The sequence below is a fragment of the Narcine bancroftii genome, chromosome 14, assembly GCF_036971445.1.
Source record: "Narcine bancroftii isolate sNarBan1 chromosome 14, sNarBan1.hap1, whole genome shotgun sequence".
In the NCBI taxonomy this organism is placed as follows: Eukaryota; Metazoa; Chordata; class Chondrichthyes; order Torpediniformes; family Narcinidae; genus Narcine; species Narcine bancroftii.
The window spans coordinates 19,208,365-19,233,408 of NC_091482.1; the positions used below are offsets into that span (position 1 = coordinate 19,208,365).

Here is a 25,044-nt window from a genome sequence, read left to right on the forward strand (position 1 = left end):
TCCGCTCCCCCCCGACTCCCCACTGCCCCCCCCGACTCCCCACTGCCCCCCCCCCCGACTCCCCACTGCCCCCCCGACTCCCACTGCCCCCCCCGACTCCCCACTGCCCCCCCCGACTCCCCACTGCCCCCCCCCGACTCCCCACTGCCCCCCCCGACTCCCCACTGCCCCCCCCGACTCCCCACTGCCCCCCCGACTCCCCACTGCCCCCCCCGACTCCCCCACTGCCCCCCCCGACTCCCCGCTCCCCCCCGACTCCCCGCTCCCCCCCGACTCCCCGCTCCCCCCGACTCCCGCTCCCCCCCGACTCCCCGCTCCCCCCCGACTCCCCGCTCCCCCCCCGACTCCCCGCTCCCCCCCGACTCCCCGCTCCCCCCCGACTCCCCGCTCCCCCCCGACTCCCCGCTCCCCCCCGACTCCCCGCTCCCCCCGACTCCCCGCTCCCCCCCGACTCCCGCTCCCCCCCGACTCCCCGCTCCCCCCCGACTCCCCGCTCCCCCCCGACTCCCCGCTCCCCCCCGACTCCCCGCTCCCCCCCGACTCCCCGCTCCCCCCCGACTCCCCGCTCCCCCCCGACTCCCCGCTCCCCCCCGACTCCCCGCTCCCCCCCGACTCCCCGCTCCCCCCCGACTCCCCGCTCCCCCCCGACTCCCCGCTCCCCCCCGACTCCCCGCTCCCCCCCGACTCCCCGCTCCCCCCCGACTCCCCGCTCCCCCCCGACTCCCCGCTCCCCCCGACTCCCCGCTCCCCCCCGACTCCCCGCTCCCCCCCGACTCCCCGCTCCCCCCCGACTCCCCGCTCCCCCCGACTCCCCGCTCCCCCCCGACTCCCCGCTCCCCCCCGACTCCCCGCTCCCCCCGACTCCCCGCTCCCCCCCGACTCCCCGCTCCCCCCCGACTCCCCGCTCCCCCCCGACTCCCCGCTCCCCCCCGACTCCCCGCTCCCCCCCGACTCCCCGCTCCCCCCCGACTCCCCGCTCCCCCCCGACTCCCCGCTCCCCCCCGACTCCCGCTCCCCCCCGACTCCCCGCTCCCCCCCGACTCCCCGCTCCCCCCCGACTCCCCGCTCCCCCCCGACTCCCCGCTCCCCCCCGACTCCCGCTCCCCCCCGACTCCCCGCTCCCCCGACTCCCCGCTCCCCCCCGACTCCCCGCTCCCCCCCGACTCCCCGCTCCCCCCCGACTCCCCGCTCCCCCCGACTCCCCGCTCCCCCCCGACTCCCCGCTCCCCCCCGACTCCCCGCTCCCCCCCGACTCCCCGCTCCCCCCCGACTCCCCGCTCCCCCCCCGACTCCCCGCTCCCCCCCCGACTCCCCGCTCCCCCCCGACTCCCCGCTCCCCCCCGACTCCCCGCTCCCCCCCGACTCCCCGCTCCCCCCCGACTCCCCGCTCCCCCCCGACTCCCCGCTCCCCCCGACTCCCCGCTCCCCCCCGACTCCCCGCTCCCCCCCGACTCCCCGCTCCCCCGACTCCCGCTCCCCCCCGACTCCCCGCTCCCCCCCGACTCCCCGCTCCCCCCGACTCCCCGCTCCCCCCGACTCCCCGCTCCCCCCCGACTCCCCGCTCCCCCCGACTCCCGCTCCCCCCGACTCCCCGCTCCCCCCCCGACTCCCCGCTCCCCCCCGACTCCCCGCTCCCCCCGACTCCCCGCTCCCCCCCGACTCCCCGCTCCCCCCCGACTCCCCGCTCCCCCCCGACTCCCCGCTCCCCCCCGACTCCCCGCTCCCCCCCGACTCCCCGCTCCCCCCCGACTCCCCGCTCCCCCCCGACTCCCCGCTCCCCCCGACTCCCCGCTCCCCCCCGACTCCCCGCTCCCCCCCGACTCCCGCTCCCCCCGCTCCGCTCCCCCCGACTCCCGCTCCCCCCGACTCCCCGCTCCCCCCGACTCCCCGCTCCCCCCCGACTCCCCGCTCCCCCCGACTCCCCCGCTCCGCCCCCCCGACTCCCGCTCCCCCCCGACTCCCCGCTCCCCCCCGACTCCCCGCTCACTGACATTGTGCAATTTCCATGGGGCCTTTGTTGCAAGTTGTTGCCTTGCTACTCATCAATGTGGGGGTGGGGTGGAAGGAGATTGTTTTACCATGCAGATTTGACATGGATTTTGTATCTTAAGTGAAACTTGCTTAATGCTACCAGGACCATAAAATCACTGGTTAGAGTTCGAGGATGTTTTGTTGCTGTCTGAAGTAAATTGCTGAATTTCACCTCCAACAAATGTATTTCGGAATATTCTTGGTTGCTACAGATTTTGCCCAGTGATTGCTCTCTTGCATGCATAGGCATTGGGTGGAGAACTACGTGTGCTGATCTCACTGAAAAATGAAAGGAATCGGGGGGAATATAGTTTTCCAAGATTCCTTTTTATTGTAATAATGCTATGCTTCAGCTTTTGTTTGCTCTAAGGGATGAGCATTGCTTTGTGCCCCTAACAAGAGAGCAAGAGTCTCTTTAGAGACGCTGTGTTTGTGGATTCATCTCCAGTCTCTGCACCCACACAGTTTGATCCATCAGCACCTTGAGCTCCATATCCAAACTTCCGTTACGATCAGGAAACCTTCAGGCCCTTCTGCTGCCCTTCTTGCCCTTAGCACCTTCTCAAATCCGGGATTGGATATATGGCACCCACATTTAGTTTACAGCTTTGGTCCCTGAAGGAACCCGTTATTTCCTGAGCTGCCCTCTTGAACTTAAAATACTTGTACATAGAGTATACAGATTGCCCTGGGTTTTCCTCTTCCTCACCAAGAGTATTTCACTGCTACTTTTTGTCCTTCTAATTTCTTTCTTCATTTCTCTCATACATATTCACGTCATCATGAGACTGGTACAAGAAAATCAAACAGTGAAATCCTAGAACCTATACAGATTGAAGAGGAGGAGGTGCTTGCTGTCTTAAAGCAATTATGGGTGGGCAAATCCCCAGGGACTGACAAGATAGTTCCTCAGATCTTGAGGGAGGCCATTGTAGGAATTGGAGGGTCCCTGGCTGAAATATTTAAAATGTATTTAGCCAGAGGTGAGGTGCCTAAGAATTGGAGAGTAGCTCATGTTGTTCTGTTTTTTTCTAAAAAGACTCCCAAAAGTAATCCAGGAAATTTTAAACTGGTGAGCCTGACGTCGGTAGTAGGTAAATTCTTGAAAGGTGTTTGAAGAGATCAGATTTACAAGTATTTAGATAGCCGGGAGACTGTTTAGGGATAGCATGGCTTTGTGCATGGAAGGTTGTGTTTAACCAATCTTGTAGAGTTTTTTGAGGAGGTTACCAGGAACGTTGACGAAGGAAAAGCTGTGGATGTTGTCTACGCAAACTTTAGTAAGGCTACATGGGAGGTTAGTTAGGAAGGTTCAGACACTCGGTATTCATGGTTTTATGGAAGAAGCCAGAGAGTGGTTGTGGGTGACTGCTTCTCAGACTGGATGCCTGTGACTAGTGGTGTACTAGTGTAGTTTGCAGATGACATGAAGATTGGAGGTCTTGTGTACAGTGAGGAAGGTTTTTATAGCTTCCTGAGGTATCTAGAGTATAAGAGTTGGGATGTTATGGTAAAATTGTACAAGACATTGGTGAGGCCAATTTTGGAGTATTGTGTGCAGTTTTGGTTTTATAGCATGCACACACATAATGTGGGGAAAATCTGAAATTATGTTAAAAATAAGTTCATGAATAGCGCGCACACGCATATATCATGAGTGTGTAGAATTAGTCAGTCCTGTCCAGCACCTTCATAATATAATTCTATAAAATCACAAAAAACAAAGCGATTCATGTGCAGATAACATTTTGTATACGATCTAGCCTCAAAAGTCATAATCCAAAAATACGTATAAAAGGCCCTTTAATTTGGGCTCCATACATATTATCTCTAAGATCTAGGGTAGTTTTGACAATGCGAGAAATCAAACACAAATCTTACACTGCTAACATCAAACTGAAAGTCGTTACGAGAACAGAAGGAATTGGCAATAAAGCGGCAGCAAAAACATTTGAGGTTGGCGAATCATCCATTTGCGAATGGAGGAAAGAGGAAGATGAATCCACGAAAATGTGCATGGGGTGGGCCAAAAGTTAAATGGCCCCAATTAGAGTCTGACTTGAAGGAGTGGGTTCTTAGTTGAAGAGAACAAAATCAGGGTGTATGTACAGTCGCCATTTAGATGAAAGCGAGGCTATTGGCATGTGAAAGAGGCATCCCGGATTTCAAGATGGGTTTAACATGGACATCAAAGTTTATGAAGTGAAATGGATTGCTGGTAAGAACGAGAACAACTGTAGGTCAGCAACTTCCATACGACTGGGAACAAAAAAATATGGTTTTTGATCATTCCATTCAAGTGATTAAAAATAAATGTAGAACCAGTTGATGCTCAAATAACTTCAATTTTCTTTTCAACATGTAATGGAGTTCTGGTATAGTGTGCTTACAGAGATGATGCATGGTGGGTTACCCGGTTAGTAAAAAAGCATATAATGCACGCGTTGTATGTTTTTTAAAAAAAAAATACGGTACAGGAAAGATTTCAATAAGATTGAACTGGATCCTCACTTCTCTTTAAATAAATCAATTGATAATCCTGTTGTTACGCCCATTGTGAGTTTGGGTACAATTTAGAAAGCATTTTGGAATCCTTTTTCAACTTTCTTAGCATGACCTTGTTTTTGATGAATGGTTTAGATTGGGAATTGAACGTTTCAAAGGTATTTTTATTGATAATAGTTTTGTGTCATTTGAACAGCTTTCTGGAAAGTTCAGTTTACCAAATAGTCATCTTTTTCAGATATCTGCAAATCAGGCATTATCTTAAATCTCAGATCCCTGATTTTCTTTAGGCACCTGATATGACCATTGTTGATGTACTATTTAGGCTGAAACATTCTCGCAAAGGTTTAATATCCATTATTTATGATAAGTTGGTGGATTTGAGACATGTTAAAATTAAAAAATGCCTGGGATTCAAATTTATTTATGGATGAAGTCTGGGATCTAATTCTTAAGCTGGTTAATATGACATCCTTATGTGCCCATCATTGTTTGTTACAATTTAAAGTTTTATGTAGGGCCCATATGTCTAAAGATAAATGATCTCGTATCTATTTAGATGTAAATTCTTGTTGTGATAAATGTAAGAGAGGAGAGGCTTCTTTAATTTTTATGTTCTGGTCATGTCCTTGCCTTGAAAAATACTGGAGGGAGGTATTTCAAACTTTAGCTTTAATTTTTTATGTCAATTTAGATCCTAATCCTTTGGTTACTCTTTTTGGTACAACTGGAGAGGATGATGTTCTTTTAACTTTATCTTTTGCATCTCTCTTGGCCAGACGTGCGATACTATTTAGATGGAGGATGCTGCCCCGCCCACTCGGACATTATGTCCTGTTTAAACCTAGAAAAGTTCCATTATTCAATTAATAATTCAAGTATAAGGTTTCAAATGTTGTGGGGACCATTCCTGAATTACTTTCATAACCCTTAGGCATAATATTATTTTTGAATTTTAATATTCGCTTTTTTATTTCATGAACGAGGTCCACTTTTTCTTTAGGGTTTAGGTGACACAGTTTAGAATTAAATGATTTAAAAACATTTTTTCTTTCTTGATGTAATTTTGTGTTATAGTTGCGTTATATATGTTTTATCGTTTGGCGAGCTATCTAATTTGTCATTCATGTTGTGCATTCCATAAAAAGTACAAAAAAACAAGATTGAAAGAGTGCAGAGATTTACTAGGATGTTACCGTGACTTCAAAACTGAGTAACACAGAAAGATTAAACAGATTAGAACTTTATTCCCTGGAACTTAGAATAATGAGCAAAGATTTGATAGAGGTATACAAAGTTATGATAAGAGTAAATGCAAACAGGTTAGGCGAGATACCCCACTGAGGTTAGGTGAGATACAAACCAGAGAACATGGATTAAGGGTGAAAGGGACTAGGTTTAGGGGAAACATTGGGGGGTATCTTCTTCACACAGAGAGTAAGTGGGATTGTGGAGCAAGATGCCAGCTGAAGTGTTGAATTTGGACTCGATTTGAACATTTAAGAAAAATTTGGACAGGTCCATGTACAGGAGGGGTATGGAGGTCAATGTGACTCAGCAAGATAATAGTTTGGCACAGACTTGAAGGTCATGAGGGGCCATTTTCTGTTTGTAATGTTCTACGGTTCTATCGAAGCAAAAAAAAAGTTGGAAATCTGAACTTTTTAAAAAAAACACTCAGAAGGTCAAGCATTATCTGTGGAGAGAGAGCTGGGTTAATATTTCAGGTAAATTACTCTTCATCGGAACTGGATAGTGAAGAAAATGAGTGTATTTTCAGTTTCTGGGAGGATGAGGGATGGAGAGAATCAGGGAATATATTTGGGTGGAGAATAAAACACTGAACTTTCACTTTACATTAAGTGAAGGTGATTGAAGAATAAAATTAGAGGAAAATGAATGAAGGCTGTAGAGAGCAAAAATGTTGGAATGTAGCTTTGTTGAAAATCTGAAATAAGTAAGAATGCTGGAAATACTCAGCAAATCAGTTAGCATCTGTAGAGAGGGAAAAAGAATTAATGTTACAGATGGATGAGCTTGAAAATGACTTGTTGCTATTTATAGATACTTCAGCGAATGAGATAATGTGGTTATGGAGAGGAAATAGGTCCAAAGCCAGGTGGTTAATGAAAGCTAACAAGCTTAATGGTTAAGTAATCACTATCCCACCTCACTGACAAAAGGCAAAGGAGGAAAAACCCAACACCCAACCCCAACCAACCAATTTTCCCCTGCAACCGCTGCAATCGTGTCTGCCTGTCCCGCATCGGACTTGTCAGCCACAAACGAGCCTGCAGCTGACGTGGACTTTTTACCCCCTCCATAAATCTTCGTCCGCGAAGCCAAGCCAAAGAAAAATATTTTTGTAAGTGCATGAATTGGTACTCTGTTTAATAATGAATAATGCGGACTTTACATGCAGAATTTGCATCCGATGATTCACTTTCATCTGAAGGAATTGATTTTAAATCTGTGGTAAATAGAGAGCAGACAAAGAAGAAATTCATGTGGTTTGAATTTGACATTTGTGTTTTTATCCTCTTTTAAGATAATTACAAATAAAGTAGCATTAAGCACAAGATTTATTTTCAAGGCAATGACATTAAATGATTAACGACTTAATTGTTTGGCATAGAAATCACAGTAGTTCAGCTTTTGGTCACCAGATAATTTTTTTTTGTGTGTTTCCTTGAAACTCACTGGGTGATGTTTCTCACACATCCTTGAAATTCACCGGGTCCCCGTTTTCCCCCCCCATTCCTTTGAAAGTCTCTGGGGCTCTGTTTTCCCTTGAAACTCACCTCAGCCCTGCCAAAATCAGCATTATCTGTGTTTTTCCATTGGAAACGATTTTGAACTACAGGGCAATCAAGGGTTCTGGGTGTGAGGAAGGAAACTAAAACTATTGGAGCCAAAGATCTATCAGTCATGGTCTTATTGAATGGGGAAGTAGATTGGAGAGCCCTATTTAGCTCATATTTCTTGCGTGTTGTGAGTTATGCAGATTTTGACTATTATTAAGCATAATTCAACAATTCCCGTTCATTTTAAAGGGAATCTTCAATCATAATTTTGTTAGTAATGTGCCAGTATAAAGCGCACCATTTCTCTAAAAATTATCCAAAAGTGGGTAATGTTTATGAGGTATCCTCATATAGAACTGAATAAAATTGTAAAGGATTCAAGATGAACCCAACTATTGTTAAACTAGTTTTGATCTAATGCCTTAATGGATGGGGGTGGAGGTTAATGCTAAAGAGACAATTAAAAATATCATGGTAACAGCCATTATCAAGTGGAGTTTAGTGGTTTTGATTGCATTTAGCTTTTAACAAAAATATCTGTATTCTCTTGCTGTTATCCAATTATTTTTTTATGGCAAAATGAATTTATTGCTTTACTCCAGTAGTTTTCAAATTGCCCCCTAAACTCACATTCCACCTTAAATAATCCCTATGCCATCGGTGCTCTGTGATTAGTAAGGGATTGCTTAAGGTGGTATGTGGGTGGGAAGAAAAAAGTTTGAAAATCTCTGTTTTAATCGTACCTAATTGACTCGTTATGTGCACAGTTCCATAACTCCAAAGGAAATGGGCCAATGACATTTTTTCTCAAGCAAAATATTTCAGTGACAATTGGGTCTAGAACAGAGGGTCTCAACCTTCCCTTCCCACTCACGTACCACCTTAAGCAATCCCCTTACTAATCACAGAGCACCGATGGCATCGGGATGGCTTAAAGTGAAATGTGAGTTTAGGGAGGCAGTTTGAAAACCACTGTTTCACTGGAGCCTACATCTTTCTTGAGAGGTCATTGCTAAATGAGTTATAATTGCATGCTATAATTGATCCACTATTTTCCCTTATGCTCTTGTTATTGATGTTTTTTTTGATGCTGGTGAAGTACACGTTGATTGTGAATGGAGACTTGACATCAATTCTGGAATTAAGTTCAATTTATTAAATTAAATTTTATTTTATTAAATTTATTACATTTTATAATGTATTAAATTGAGACATACAGCACGGTAACAGGCCCTTCTGGCCCATAAGCCAGTGCCGCTCGAATACCCCATTTGATCTACAACCTTCATATATTTTGAAGGGTGGGATAAAACTAGAGTACCGAGAGGAAGCCCAAGTAGATACAGGGAGAACTTATAACAGACAGTGCCAGATTTGAACCCACGTCACTTGCGCTGTAATATCGTTGCACTGAATGCTACGTTAACCGTGACGTGCACGGTTTTTTTTAAGATGAGATACGAATCTTTGTCACTGAGGATATTTCTCTTTGAAAGGTGGGCGAAGCCTTTCCAGAAGCTACTTCACCACTTAGAGAAAATATTATGCTGAGTTGAAGTTCTCTCACTGACCTCTGGTTTTGAATACAGGCAACACCCTCATTATGGCTATTTGCCCTCACACAATTCACAGATCGATCACTTCTCAAAAATCTGAGATGCAGAATAAAATTGGCTTTTGCCTAATATATGGGTGGGGGGGGGGAAATGAAATATAATAAATAAAATTAGTATTTTGTCTAATTTTAACTCCCTTTTTTTTGGAATATGTGTAGATAAATTGTATTTTTTTTATTAAAGTAGGTTTATTTTGTTGACTAGAAGATTTTTCCAAGTGTTCTCCATATTAATTATCCGCACGATGTTTAAAATCGGGGCAGTTACTTTAATTACAAGTTGTAAACCTAAATTACCATGTGAAGGAATTTTACTAGCTTGATATTTTACCAAGATTTGATTCTGGAGAGGAACCTTCTGCAACAGGGCTTGCTATGGGATCTGCAGTCATTTCTGTCTCCAAATGTTGGCCACTTCAGAGATTTGCTTTGAAAACCAACAAGATAATCTCTCAAAAGCTCCTTCCACCCTATGAATCAGCAGCTTTGACATGATCATAACTGTTGAGAGGAAAAACATCCTGCAGGATGTTACCACCTCTTACATGGATTCAATTGGAAATAAGGTTTTCAGATATTGCATTGTGGATGGTTTTCTAGGAATGCAATCCCTTTGCAAAAGCACGTTGCCTTATCCCTCCAAAATTTGTGTGGTTGATGTTTAGCTGAGATGCAATATCACTGGGTATATGTTGTTATTTCAATTAATATTACAAACAAAACAGTTGTTTAATTGGCTATACACCATTACCAAAGGGTAGGGATAGCATCTTCTGACATCTGGGTTTTCAGTTTTATTATTTAGTTGCATGATCATATTTACATGGGATCTATAACAAAAATATGCCTTTTGACTCAGTGACCACTGTTCCAAGGTATGCATGTGGGTCAGTGCTGAAGAATCCATTTTTTCAGTCCATTTTATCTCTTTTCCCTTGTCCAGTCTCTTCCCACTCACAAACAGTTCCATTTGACTCATCAGTATCAGGGACATCCAATCCTTTGATACCTCCATCCCACCCCAGCATGGTCTGAAGGTCTTTCATTTTTCCCTTGAACAAGGAGTCAACCAGAACATCTCCCCATTCCTGAAGAAGGGCTCAGGCCTAAAACGTCATCTCCCTTTTGCTTCCTATGGATGTTGCGTGACTTGCAGAGTTTCTCTAGCGCTTTGTGTCCTGCATTCTTCCTCCATCACCCGGCCAAACTTGCATTAAACAACGTCTTCAATGAAAACTGCTGATCTATATTATACTGAGTTGGAGATCAGATCTGGCAGCATCCGTGGAAAGAGTCTCAATGGTTCAGGTGAAATCCCATTCATCATATTTTACTTGTTTGCTTATATCCTTCTTTATGTTATCTTGTTCTGTATACCAATATGTATTTTTCTACATTAAATTGAATCTTTCAAGTGGCTACATTCAATCAAACTATCCATATTCTCCTGAACAATTCATGTTTAACTGTACTTTTGTGTTGTCTGCACATTTTTAAAATTAATTCTTTGCACTCAATTCTAAGTTATTAACATATACTTAAAAAAAAAAGAGCCAGGAGTTAGAATTTGAATCATAACCAATATCACCGAACTGATATGAGCAGAATGTCTTATGAGAAGAGATTGTAGGTAGTGCATGGGGAATTTATAAAAGTCCCCTGTGTTTAAACAAATGTGCCTAATTAGACAGGACAATATATTTTATTCCAAAAGATTTACTTCATGAAAAACAATTGGGGATTATGATAGACAACTTCAAGCTGAACACAAAGATAATTTTAGATTTATTGTATCATGTAGGAAGTTGGAGAAACATTAAATGAACTGAATTTTTCATGTTTATTGCATCAGTGTCCAACAATGACAAGAAATCACAAAATAGATTATAATCTTTAAAAAAAAGGTGTACGGTAGGTAAATTTTCATGATCGATAGCAGTTAGCGCCTTGTCTTTATAGTGCAAGTGATCAGAACCGGGCCCGGGTTCAAATCCCATGCTGTCTGTAAGGGTTTTCTCTGGGGGCTCCAGTTTTATCCCACCCTTCAAAAATGTAGTGAGGGGTATAGGTTAATGGGGCGGCACGGACACGTAGGGCCAAATTGACCTGTTGCAGCTGTAAGTCTAAATATAAATAATCAGCAATGCAAATATTCTGGAAATAAAATCTTGTTGTCCAACTTTAGGCCAACATGGCCTGTTTCTGCTCCGTAAATGGTTATTGGTACTCTAACAGGGAATCATTTGGGTGTTCCTGTTTCATTTACTGCTCCTCAATGGAACTTAATCTGGGAAAAGAATCAAAATACATTTGGGGTTGACTTTCTTCTCGTGCTTGTCACGTACTCTATTACTGTTGTTAGTCACAGCAGTACATTTAGCCTCGTGGTTAGTTCAAGGCTAACTAGTTTTGAATCTGCCGTTGTCTGAAGGAAGTTTGTTCGTTCTCTTTGTGTCCGCGTGGGCTTCCTCTGGGTTCTCTGGTTTCCTTCCATATTCCAATGACGTACGGGGTTGATGGGGTAATTGGTCACATGGGTGTATTTGAGTGTTGCGGGCTGATGAGCTGGAAGGGGTTGTTACTGTGCTGTATCTCCACACTACATTAAATATCCAGCACGGGGAGGACTACAAGCAACATGTTTGTCTTGTGTATTGTGGTTTGTGGTATATATGAGTTCAGGTTTATCATCACATGTACCAAGGTACAGTGAGAAAGTTCATTTTGCGAGCAGTCCAATCTTTACACAGTGCAGCACGCAAGTCTGGAGACGGTGGGATTGTAGTAAAAACATTGAGGCATGCTGAAGGATTTCAGCAGGTCTCGCAACGTCCATAAGAGGTAAAAATGTACAACTGATGTTTGGGGCCTGAGCCTTTCATCAAAGATATAAGCAAAGGACAGGAAGGCATCCGAGTAAAGGCTGAAGACTGGCAGGTGTCTAATTTTTAAAATTAGCTAAAAAATTTAGCTCTGGCCTATTGTAAATTCCATATCAAGGTTTGGTGCTGACTCATCTTTGTGGGGTTACTGCCACATAATATGCTGTTTATGCAGGAATGACAAAAGGACACGTCATGAGACCTCCTGTTTCACAGTGACATACTCTTGCTGAATACTAAACAATGAACATTTTTTAAATGCAGAACTTCCTTTTTGATTGTAGATTTTACTTTGGAATGCAGTTATTTTGAGCCTATACTACTAGCACAAATTAATTAACTAATAATGCGAAACAACGAATTTTGTGACATGTTCATGACAATAAATTTTGATTCTGACATTCTGGCTCAGTTACCTCAGCAGTAGATTCATGCATCTGGGACCCAGATGGAGTTTGCTGAAGATTACTTGTCACCTTGGCGAGTTTATGATTATTTGTGGATTTTTAGAATTTGAATATAGAGGTGGGGGAAAAAAAATCGCAATTTATTTACCAATAAGTTAAATATTTGCAGGCTTAAAAGAAAAATAGAATAGGAATTATTCTCTGTGTGTGAATACATTTGTGGAAGCAAGAAATCAGATGTTATGGATACTTAGCACTTGTCAAAAATGTTGATAAGATCAGAATGCGTTCAAGAGATCTGATTAACATTCTTATAAATTCCAGAATGTCGATTGATTGTGGTGGCCAACAACCAGGGTTAGAATCCAGCACTGCCTCTAAGGAATTTCTATGTTCTCCCCCATGACATCCTGGGTTTTCTCTGGTTGCACCCGTTTTTTTCCCCACCTTCCAAAAACATATGGGATTGTCACATTATATTGGACGGCACACATTTCTTGGGCTGGAAGGGGCTTCAATCGTGCTGTGTCATTAAAATTAACTATGCAGATAAAGGGGTTCAACTGAGTTTTGGTTATACACTGTATTAAATGAAGGCTCTGAATAGATGGATGGTATCTTCAAGGTAAGCTTGCATGTCAGTGTTCTCAGAGAGCTTTATGTTCTATTAAGAATCTGGACTAAAAAAGTATTACTTTTGTGGTGGCATGACACATAGTTAAAAATGAAGATTGTTTATTTATACCATTTCTCTTCTTTCATTACCTTTTCACTTATTTTCAATTTCATGTTGCCATGTCACATTATTTTTATAAGACAGCTCCAAGAAAAGTGTAGAGAACAAAACAAAGGACTCTACATCACCTTTGTTGACCTCACCAAAGCCTTCGACACCGTGAGCAGGAAAGGGCTTTGGCAAATACTAGAGCGCATCGGATGTCCCCCAAAGTTCCTCAACATGATTATCCAACTGCACGAAAACCAACAAGGTCGGGTCAAATACAGCAATGAGCTCTCTGAACCCTTCTCCATTAACAATGGCGTGAAGCAAGGCTGTGTTCTCGCACCAACCCTCTTTTCAATCTTCTTCAGCATGATGCTGAACCAAGCCATGAAAGACCCCAACAATGAAGACGCTGTTTACATCCGGTACCGCACGGATGGCAGTCTCTTCAATCTGAGGCGCCTGCAAGCTCACACCAAGACACAAGAGAAACTTGTCCGTGAACTACTCTTTGCAGATGATGCCGCTTTAGTTGCCCATTCAGAGCCAGCTCTTCAGCGCTTGACGTCCTGCTTTGCGGAAACTGCCAAAATGTTTGGCCTGGAAGTCAGCCTGAAGAAAACTGAGGTCCTCCATCAGCCAGCTCCCCACCATGACTACCAGCCCCCCCACATCTCCATCGGGCACACAAAACTCAAAACGGTCAACCAGTTTACCTATCTCGGCTGCACCATTTCATCAGATGCAAGGATCGACAATGAGATAGACAACAGACTCGCCAAGGCAAATAGCGCCTTTGGAAGACTACACAAAAGAGTCTGGAAAAACAACCAACTGAAAAACCTCACAAAGATAAGCGTATACAGAGCCGTTGTCATACCCACACTCCTGTTCGGCTCCGAATCATGGGTCCTTTACCGGCACCACCTACGGCTCCTAGAACGCTTCCACCAGCGTTGTCTCCGCTCCATCCTCAACATCCATTGGAGCGCTCACACCCCTAACGTCGAGGTACTCGAGATGGCAGAGGTCGACAGCATCGAGTCCACGCTGCTGAAGATCCAGCTGCGCTGGATGGGTCACGTCTCCAGAATGGAGGACCATCGCCTTCCCAAGATCGTATTATATGGCGAGCTCTCCACTGGCCACCGTGACAGAGGTGCACCAAAGAAAAGGTACAAGGACTGCCTAAAGAAATCTCTTGGTGCCTGCCACATTGACCACCGCCAGTGGGCTGATAACGCCTCAAACCGTGCATCTTGGCGCCTCACAGTTTGGCGGGCAGCAGCCTCCTTTGAAGAAGACCGCAGAGCCCACCTCACTGACAAAAGGCAAAGGAGGAAAAACCCAACACCCAACCCCAACCAACCAATTTTCCCTTGCAACCGCTGCAATCGTGTCTGCCTGTCCCGCATCGGACTGGTCAGCCACAAACGAGCCTGCAGCTGACGTGGACTTTTTACCCCCTCCATAAATCTTCGTCCGCGAAGCCAAGCCAAAGAAGATTTAAGTATTCAGCTCTGGTGAGAAAGCATTATTGGCATAATTAAAAGCAACTGTTGGAAGACACAGTATTGGGAGTAATTGTGGACTGAGAATTGGTTTAATGCAGGGAAAATAGATAACTGGGTGAATATCGGGCTATTTTCCAAAGGCTATGATGTGGGGGGTGTTGCAAGGATCGTTGAGATCCAACAACTATATCAAAGGTTTGGCTGAGCGCATCCCCTGTAATGAATTAAAGTTGCAATGTCATTTGTGAGAAGATTGGAGAGCTTTTTGGGAATATGGACATGTTAATGAGCAAGATACTGCAGTTGGGATATAATGTGGAAAAAATGGAAAGGTGGAGTAGCTTTTAAATGGTGAAAGATTGGATGGTGTTAAGTAATTTGCATGTGAATCACTGAAAGTTAACATGCAGGTTTTGCCAGTAAATAGGACTGCAAATGGAATATTGGCCTTTATAAGAGGATTGAATGCAACAGTAAAAATGTATTTCTCCAATTAAAAAGAAGCTTGGTGCAAATGTACCTGCAAGGCTGTGTACAGGTCTGGCCTCCCATTATACAGTAGACACCAGGGAGAGGCTGCATCGAAGGTTCATCTGAATGATTCTTGGGATGGCAAGTTTGTTCCAAGTGGAGTGAAATAATGCAGACTGGGAATGCTCTTTTGAGTGTAGAAAGATTAGACATACAATATTTTTAAGGGAGTTGAGAGGATAAATGAGAATTGATGTTTTTGGCTGCTTGAGTGTTGCTTCCATTTCACTGCATTTCCAGTTTATTGTGTATTTGTTTGATTCTGCCCAATTGTTTGTTTGCTAAACTTGGAAAGGAATTTTTTTGTTTCTGTTTAGTTTTGTAAAACTTCTTCGAATAGCTCCTGCTGTCTGTTTATTTGTTATCATTTGGGACAGTTCACCACAGCCAACGCATGCTGAATTTAATGATCTGTTGTGAAACCCTTTTTTTAAGTTTTAGACATCCAGCACGCTAATAGCCCATTTCACCCCACTAGTCCATGCCTCCCAATGAACCTACACACCCGGTACATTTCGAACAGTGGGAGGAAACCGGAGCCCCTGGGGGAAACCCACGCAGACACAGGGAGAACTCCTTACAGACAGCATGGGATTCGAACCCTGGTCCTGGTCACTGGTTCTGTAAAAGCGTTTTTGCCACCTGCTATGCCAACCAGTTTCAAATGCAATAATTACTTCCAGCAAAACTGCCCAACCATCAGTTTGCTAACTAGCAGTTCTCATTTATTATTCATCATTAATCTAATATGACCTTTATACTTTTTTAGCTTGAAACGATATCCTTGAGACCATTCCCTCTAAATTCACCAGGAAATGAATGCCATTTGTACTCAAATTGTTCTGCTACTTCCAAACTGTGGGAATTAAAATCTCCTGTTAGGACCATGTTAATTTTGTGATCTCGTATTTATACATACCCTTACGATATTTGGAGATGTGCAGACAAAACTGGTGGTTTTCATGCTTTGGAGCTTCTATGGTTTCGATCATTATTCTTTCTTCTCTTTTTCCTCCCCAAAACATTCTACATCATTCCCTGCCATTTCAAGGATGTCGTTGCTAGACTCAAAAATTTCTTTTTATATTTATCTAGTTCCAACTTAATGTCTTTCTTGGATCTAATTTAACCTTTACTTTTAATAACTTCTCTAACATAACACACAGTTCTTTCCAGAAGTCTTTTACCTTTTCACACAACCGTACTGAATGCAAGAAATTACCAACCTCTTTTTTTTTACATCTAAAACATTGAGTAGAAAAATTTAGATTAAATTTGATGTAAAAACAAAATTATATGGAACCATTTGATATCTAGCATTGATTGTATTAGTTACACTATCTCTACACAGTTTCATCCATATTTCTTCTTGAATTTGTATATTAGCTCAGTCACCCAGTAGAACTCTCATCTTCTGCGATGAAGTGTTTTGAAAGGTTGGTCATGGCCAGAATTAAATCATACCTTGGTAAAATCTGGACCCACTGCAATTCGCCTACCACCACTATCGTTGCACAGCAGATGCAATCTCAATGGCTCTCCATTCAGCCCTGGATCACCTAAACAACAGCAACACGTACATCAGGCTACCTTTCATCGACTGCAGTTCAGCTTTCAACATCGTCATGCCCTCAATACTGGTCAACAAGCTCCAAAACCTGGAACATCTGCATCCCTCTCTGCAACTGAATCCTTGACTTCCTCATCAGAAGACCATAATCAATACGAATCCAATACAAAGTCTTCTCACTGACATCAACACAGTCACACCTCAAGGATGCATGCATGCCTAGCCCACTGCTGTCCTTGCTTGATATCCTTGACTGTGTGGTTAGGTACAATTTAAATGCCATGTACAAATTTGATCACAGGCAGCAATGAGGAAGCATCCAGGAGTGAGATAGATCAGCTAGTTGAGTGGTGTCACATCAATATCCTTGCACTCAATGTTAGTAAAATGAAGAAACTGATTGTGGACTTCAGGAGGGGAAAATCAGGAGAACATGAACCATCGAGGGGTCAGCAGTGGAAAGAGTTGAGAACCATATTCCTGGGTTTAAACATCTCTGAGGATATCCTGAGTCCTCCATGATGATGCAATCACAAAGATGGTTCTCTAGTGTCTATCCTTCATGAGGAGTTTGAGGAGAATTGGTATGTCACGAAGACTCTTGCAAATTTCTACAGATGTACTGTAGAGATCATTCTGACGGTTTGCATCACTGTCTGAAATGAAGGTGCCAATCCACAGGACAGCAAAAGACTACAGAGAGTTGTGCACTCTTCCAGAGCCACCATGGGGATCAGTATTCACTCCATCGGGGACATCTACAAGAGGCAATGTGTTAAGAAAGTAGCCTCTTCACTCTGATACCATCAGGAAGGAGGTGCAGGAGCCTGAAGACGAAGACCCAATAGCACAAAGACAGCTTCTTCACACTGATACCATCAGATTTCTGAATGGACAAAGAACCACTATTTCACTTTCTCTACTTTTGCACCAATCTATTTATTTATTTAAAATGCAATTTCTAGCAATATTTGCGCCTGTAATGGTGCCACAAAACAATGACATGTTCATGACAATAAATTCTGATTTAAAAAAAAATAATAATAATTTTCTCTTTCTTATGCGATGTCTGTTTCAGTACAATACAGGTTGATAGATATTGACAAATGAAAGAAAGCCCACCAAGTTCACCTTCCACACTCTGGCGCATGTTTAATGCAGTGATTTGTTTTTAATTAATCTTTTATACCTTCTGTAAACTTTTTGGATTAATTGGTCTAAATCAATTTGTTCCTGACAAGTTGTACATTTATATAAAAACATCTGAGGTTCCATCGCACTGAGTCCTATTTATTTAGAGCTGTTTGTGAGGGTGTGGTGATGAAGGTGGTGCAGATACATGGGGGTGGTAAACTTAAATGTACTATTATTTTGTGTTCTATCGGGAGGTGCTATCCTTTTTGTTCCAGCTACATGAACAAATATCAAAGCTTACTCAGGCATGTTTGTTGATTTGCAATTTGGCATCACTGTTGAAGTGCAGGACCATGGAACCTTGCAGCACCGAAACAGGCCCACAGGTTCAGCTTGTGTATGCTGAGAATTGTGCCCTCCCGCTGTTGTCCCACTTGCCCCCATACTCCTCTAATTCATTAATCTTTCTTAAAGTTTGTGTGGTGTTCGTTCCAACCACCTCCTGAGTGAAGAAATGTCCCTCAGGTCCCTCTGAACTCCCACAATCCGCACCTTGTAGTTATGTCCTCTTGAATGGGACTCCCCTAATTCTGGGAAACAGACCATCAATATTTTCCTTATTTATGCCTCTTACAATTTTATAGTCCTCATTTTTAACTGTGCACTGGTTTTAAATGTCAATAAAGGCTGCTACTACTACTAATCTGTCTTAAATACGCCCAATGATTTGACCTCCACAGCCGAACTTGGCAGTAAATTCCAGAGCACCACTCTGGCTAAAGAAATCCCTCTGCATCTCTGTTTAAATGGACGCTCTTCAATCTTGAAGTTGCGCCCTCTTGTCTTTGATTCACCTGCCATGGAAAACATTTATGCCCCATCTATTCTGTCCAGGCCTTTCAACATTTCAAAGTGCTTCCAAGAGGTTCCCTCCTCATTCTTCTGAACTCCAGGGAGTACAGTCCAGGAGCCGGCAAATGTTCCTCATATGCTAATCCTTTCATTCCATGAGACATCCTTGTGAATCTTTTCTGAACCCTCTTCAACACCTGCACACCCTTTTCGAAATAGGGAGCTCAAAATTATACCCCATACTCCGTGAAGTCTCACCAGTGCCTTATGAAGCCTCACTATCACTTTCCTGCTCTTATATCCTATTCCTCTAGAAATGAATGCCAATATTGCATTTACAACCAACTCAAACTTGAGGCTAACTTTCATGGTATCTGTACGAGGGCTTCCAAGCCCCTTCGCACCTCCAATTCTTGAAATTTCTCCCCATCCAAATGTCTACCCTTTTATTCCTTCTATCAAAGAGCATGATCGTACACTTTCCAACGTTGTATTTCATCTTCCACTTTGCCGATCCTCTTCATCTATCTGTCTCCCTACAGGTTCTCCCTCTCCTCCTCATAACCTGCCCCTCCACCCATCTTTGTATCATCTGCAGACTTCACTACAAAGCCATTTATTCTGCAATCCAAGCCATTAACATCCAACCTAAAAAGATGTGGTTCCAACACGGAGCCTTGGGTGCACCACTGAACATTGGTAGCCACCAGAACAGGATCCCTTTATTCCCGCTCTTTGTTTTTGCTGATCAGCCAATGCTCTACCCAAGTTAGTATCTTTCCTGTAGTTCCATGGGCTCTCCTTTGAAAGTCCAAATATACAACCTCCACTGCATGTCTTTGACTAGCCGCCTTGTGACTTCCTCAAAAAATTGCAGTAGATTTGACAGGCAAGATTTTGCCTTGAGGAAACCAGCTGACTAACCTATCTTGTCATGTACCTCCAGGTACTACATAAGCTCATTTTAGACAATCGATTCTATCAACTTCCCAAACACTGCTGTGGGGCCAAGATGTCTATAATTTCCTTTCTGCTGCCTCCCTCCCTTTGTAATTTTCCAGCCCTCCAGAACCATGCTAGAACCTCAATTCTTGGAAGATTATTATTAGTGCCTCCACAATCTTTATGGCACATCTTTCAGAACCTGCTGGTGCATTCCACCTGGTGTGGGAGACTTATCTATCTGTTTCCCAAACTCCTTCTCTCTGGTGAATGAAGTTGTGGCCATTGGTCTCGAATGTTCCCCTACAGATGCCACAGTTGCCCGACTAGCTTCATTCACCAGTACAAGGTTCAATGTTGTCCCCTCCCTGGTCGGCATATCCACAGATTGCTGTGGAAGGTTCTGCTTGATTCACTGAACCAAGTTCCACCCCATCCAATTCCCTGACGCTTTGTATCCCTGTTAATGCTGACCTATGTTTATTCTACTAATGAGATGACCTGTGACAGCTGGAGCAGTGTTGGTCCATGTGCAACAAGCAACTCAGATTGATTAAATGATGATCAGCTTGTACCATTGAGGTATGAGCATGACTGAACTGACCAACAGAATAAGATTCTGTATTGACTATGTGTCCAATCTGATATGAGCTTAATTCATTCTGAATGAAATCAGTTTTATAATTGTATGAATGTTATTTTTTATTCTGTGCAATTTTGTTGCCAAGTAATGGAAGATTTGACCTCCATTGGTGTGCTAATGTCAGATTTGGGGATTCCAAAAATTTGAAAATTTGGTAAGTTTACCCTTAATAGAAAAGTGCAGAACACGAAATGGGCCCTTCAGCCCATCATATATCTGCACAAAACGTGACACCCAAATTAAACTAAAACACTGCTGCTTGCCCATGATGCATATCTTTCTCCTCCTTGCACGTTCGCGTGTGTATCAAAATATCGATCCATTTTTGAACTGGATTACCTGATTAGAGTGCGACTTGGTCATTTTTCTGATACCACTTGTCCAGGGAGATCTCCACTGTCACTTCCTTTGCTTCTTGGAAGCATGGGAAAGTGAGCCACAGTCACAGTTGGGAAATGTAGGCAGTGTCACATCTTTCGTTGAGCATGGCTGCACCCACTGTTCCCCAACTGATCTGAGATTGTCCGCACATACTGAGTGAGTTTTGCACAGTGAGTGGCCCCATAATTGGATACTAGGTTTGGTAGTCCACCAGAGACTGCAGCATGTCCATGTTGTACACCGTTTTCAAAGTCTGCTATTAGCCCTGAAATTTTACAACTATAAACCAATTCATCATGCTCCATAAACTCAGGTAGGCATGTAGAGACAGTATCCTCATTGAGATCCTTTATTCCACATCTTTTAGCTGACTTGCTGCATGGTTTGTTTCTTGTGTTGCTGGGAGTCGAACATCAGTTGTTCCAACTTCTGTTGGTAAGGTGGAAATGAGCACAGTGCACCTCTTGATGACGTACTCACGTGGGTGATGCTGGAAAGTATCAGTGATTTGTGCCTTATGGGGCTTCCTCCAGAAATGAGTGGTGTTGCATTAAAACATGCATAAAAGTGACTTTTATACTTAGCAAGGTGTGCGTTTTAATTTTTTTTGCCATTTCTATCTCACGTAGAGCTAAAGCATGCATTTTTTGAGGTTCAGGAATGTTTATCAACTGACAAGTGTGGAAGAAAACAACTTCTTAAGTTTCCATAGTGCAATCTTACCACAATCAGTTTGCTCAACAACCATATGGACTCGCTTCCTATCTTGTGCAATAATTAGCTTGGAAATCTAAACAAGGACAGTGGACAAGTGTCAAAGGAATATTCCCTGATATCCAGGTATTCCAAAGGGAGCAGTTATATGAAAGGTAACTTCAGGCTATTTTAAAAAAATTTTAAAAGAAATTTCTCTCTCCATACATCTACACCCTGTTCTAATAATCTGCTTGTGATTCCTGATAACCAATGGAAACTCTTATCTGTATGAAGCATCTGCAGTCAAAGCTGAATATTGGTCTGGACCTCCGGATTGCGCTGAATGGTGGAACAGGTCCACTGTGACATCCATCACCAGGAAAGACCAATATATGGAAGCATGGCCAATTGCAACTTCCTTTCCTGGTTGCCATGAATCCTGACTTGCAAATGTCAATATCCTTCCATTATGCTGAGTTAAAACCAGGTTGTATATTTAACAACCTGTAGCATTCACAAAGACATCATCTCCAAGCAAATTAGAAATGGCTAATGGTTTTTCCAGTGATGTCTTTCCCATGAATGAATTCAACATAAAGCAACTACCAGGTTCTCAGTTGGTAATATGCCAGCAGTTTACCAGAGGAAAGTAACCTTGAATATGTGATTACAGATACAATGTTAATCAAAAGATTTATAACAAATATGTATATTAAACTGCAAGAAAAGGAGAATGAGGAAACAAATGGTAAAACTAAACAAAAATGGGAACAAGATTTAAATATAAAGATAAAAAAGGAAACATGGGAGAAATTATGTTCTGGAACGATGAGAAATACAATAAATACGAGGCTACGTATGATACAATATAATTGGTTACACAGACTATACATTACACCGCAAAAGTTAAATAAATGGGACCCAACAGTATCTGATAGATGTTTTTGATGTAAAAAAGAAATGGGAACAACAATTCATGCAATCTGGACATGTGAGAGAGTAGAAAAATTTTGGGATGATCTGAATCAGATATTAAATAAAATAACAGAAAACAATATACCAAAGAATCCAGAGATCTTTCTCCTAAGTAACATAAAAAACAAAGAATTTGGAATTGATTTGGAGGATGCACAAAAAAGATTTGTTAAGATAGCCCTAGCCGTAGCAAAAAAATGTATTATGTCAACCTGGAAATTGGAAGATAATTTGAAAATACAACAATGGTATATAGAAATGAATAAATGTATTCCATTAGAAAAAATAACATATAGTTTAAGAAATAATATTGAAATATTCGAACAAATATGGGAGCCTTACATTAAATACAATAGCGAAAACCTACCGGGGACAAACATTACCTAAGTTGATGGAAGGAGAAGGAAAGAAAAGAATGGACTCAGTAGAATTTCTGGTGTATTTTTGTTGAATGACAACATTGTCTGACTGGCTTAATGCAACCTAGATTGTATACCTAAAATGGATGAGAGGGGGGGGTGGGGGGGTGGCTTGGGAGGAGGGGGGGGGGGGGAGAAAAAGTCACTGTATATGTGTGAAAAAGAAAAAGTGTATATCATGGCTAATGTGATTTATGGTGTGAAAAATAAAAAAATTTTAAAAAAAAGCAACTACCAGGTTCAGTAAATTATTGCGGCATAGTTCACATATAGAGAATGTTAAGAATTCCCTTCAATTTAGAATTATAGTTAATGCAAATGCTACCAATAGGACTCATCATTGCTTGTCTTTCCTTCACAAATAATCCATATTAAATGTTTACTATATCAATCAAAGGATACTGCAAAAAAAAATCTGTAGAAAGAGCCCTCATTCCAGAATTGCCTAAGGAATGTCGTTATGGGGAATGGCTTTTGGTGCATTTAATAGCTTTAATGCTCTGACTGGCAGAGTCTGGTAGTCACATGAATGGGGGTTATCCATGACGGAATAAATGAGAATCATGATTAGTCGCATTCAGCGAGTTAGCAACATTGTCCCAGGAACTGTGCAAGGAATATCCTATTCGCAGAGAGTGTTCAGATGTGGTTTCCTTTCCGGAACACTCTGAAGAACAGTGGCTTAGCAAGTTCTAGTTTTCAAAGGCTGTCACTGCAATGATCTGTGACCGAGTCAGGGAAAAACCTGGATGCCCAGCCAGGGCTGCACTTCCACCATGATCAAGGTCTTAATCATCACACTCTTCTCTGTATAATGATGGTGGTGTTGCCATGTGTCTGAATTCCTTAACATCTTGAACAAGTAACTGCATTGCCTTTTGGAATGCAGCTGGGGGTCAGAGGATTGAATGTTTAGGGTAGTGGTCGAAGGTAAGTAGAGAGCACTCCATCAGGCTTCTGACTTGTGCCTTGTTAATAGTGAAGTTCTGGGGAATCAAGATGTGAGCCACTCCCTGCAGGATATGATTGGCAGCAGCCACGAGGGGTTGCAGACTCTGGGGAAGCAAAGGACTGGTGCAGGGCACCACCCCTTCACATCCTGTTTGAGAAGGAGAAACGCAGGAGACAACCTGTGGGATGGTGACCACCGTGGCAGATCAGTGAAGTGCTCTGTGGCTGAGGAACACACAGGCAGCAGGCTGTTGGTGACTTGAGGCAAGGAGCCCATGCAGGCTGCTGGAGTCTGCGGTCAGAGGATTCACACCAGGCTGCGGACTGCTGGAGACTGGCTGAAGGGGTACCAGGTATTGGAGCGGAGATGTGAGAGTGTACCAAGGGTGCCGAAGAGTTCGAAATCAGGACGGAGATTTGGAGCTGGAGCTTGGGATGCCGATGGTTTGGACTGGAGTCTGTGTGGCAGTGGATGCTGCGGGAGCACTCAACACTCTGAGCCTGGAGAGACTCTCTTTTGTTTCTCTGACTGTAGAGGTGCTTGGGAATTTCTTCTGATGGCAAATCTGTTTGCCTTACAGCAGACTAAAGGCAGTTTCATGTAATATTACCTTTTGTTTTTATTACATGATAATAAAGGAATCTCGACATTCTTTTGTAGCCATGGTATCGATGTGGTTGAGCCAGTTTCTGGTCAGAGGTAATTCCCAGTGTATGGTGAAGATTCGATGTTGTAATTAACTGATGCTCGAAAAGGAGTTCTGACCCTAAATGTTGACAAAAACACAGAAATGCTGGAGAAACTCAGCTGGTCTCGCTGCGTACATGGAAAGTACAGATATATAACTAACGTTTCGGGCTTAAGCCCTCTTTAAAGGTGCAAGCTAAAAGCAGGCAGAATAAAGACCGGGGAGAGAAAGGGAGTACAGTGGGAGGGAGGGGGGAGGAGTTCAGACCAACAGACAAAATGTGTAATTGGATAGAAGAGGAAAGGTTAGAATTGATTTTGGCTCAGTGAAAGGAGGGAAAAGGGGAGGGAGGGAGAGAGAATGAAAAAGAGCTAGAGGAAAGGAGATGGGGGATCTATTTCTCTCCATGGATGTTCCTCGAGCATCTCATTGTTTGCTCAAGACTGCTGAGCAAGATGAATCACTGTCTGCTCCAAAATGGCCTCCAGCTCAGTTTCCAAGCTTTTGTAACTTTTTGTGTTTCCAAGATATTTATCGCATTTTTGTTTTTAAAGAGATAATATAAAGGCAATTTGCAGTCAATATTTGGTTAGCAGGATGCTACGGAAGCAGATTTTTCCTGGACTAATTGGTTCGAATGTGTGTTCTGGAAGGAGCAATATTGAACCAGAATTATTATTTATTTAGTGTATTTTCAGATTTTAAAAATAAATCTATTTAACTTATTTGCAGCTTCTATATTATTTACACAGTTATCATTATAGTTAGATATTCAAATG

General features: G+C 43.3%; 1 long non-coding RNA gene across 2 annotated transcripts in view; it reads right to left on the reverse strand.

Moving 5' to 3' along the window:
• LOC138749176 (uncharacterized) overlaps positions 1 to 25,044 on the reverse strand; it is a 48,714-nt gene that overhangs the window by 14,407 nt on the left and 9,263 nt on the right. The gene's annotated exons all lie outside the window — the stretch shown is intronic.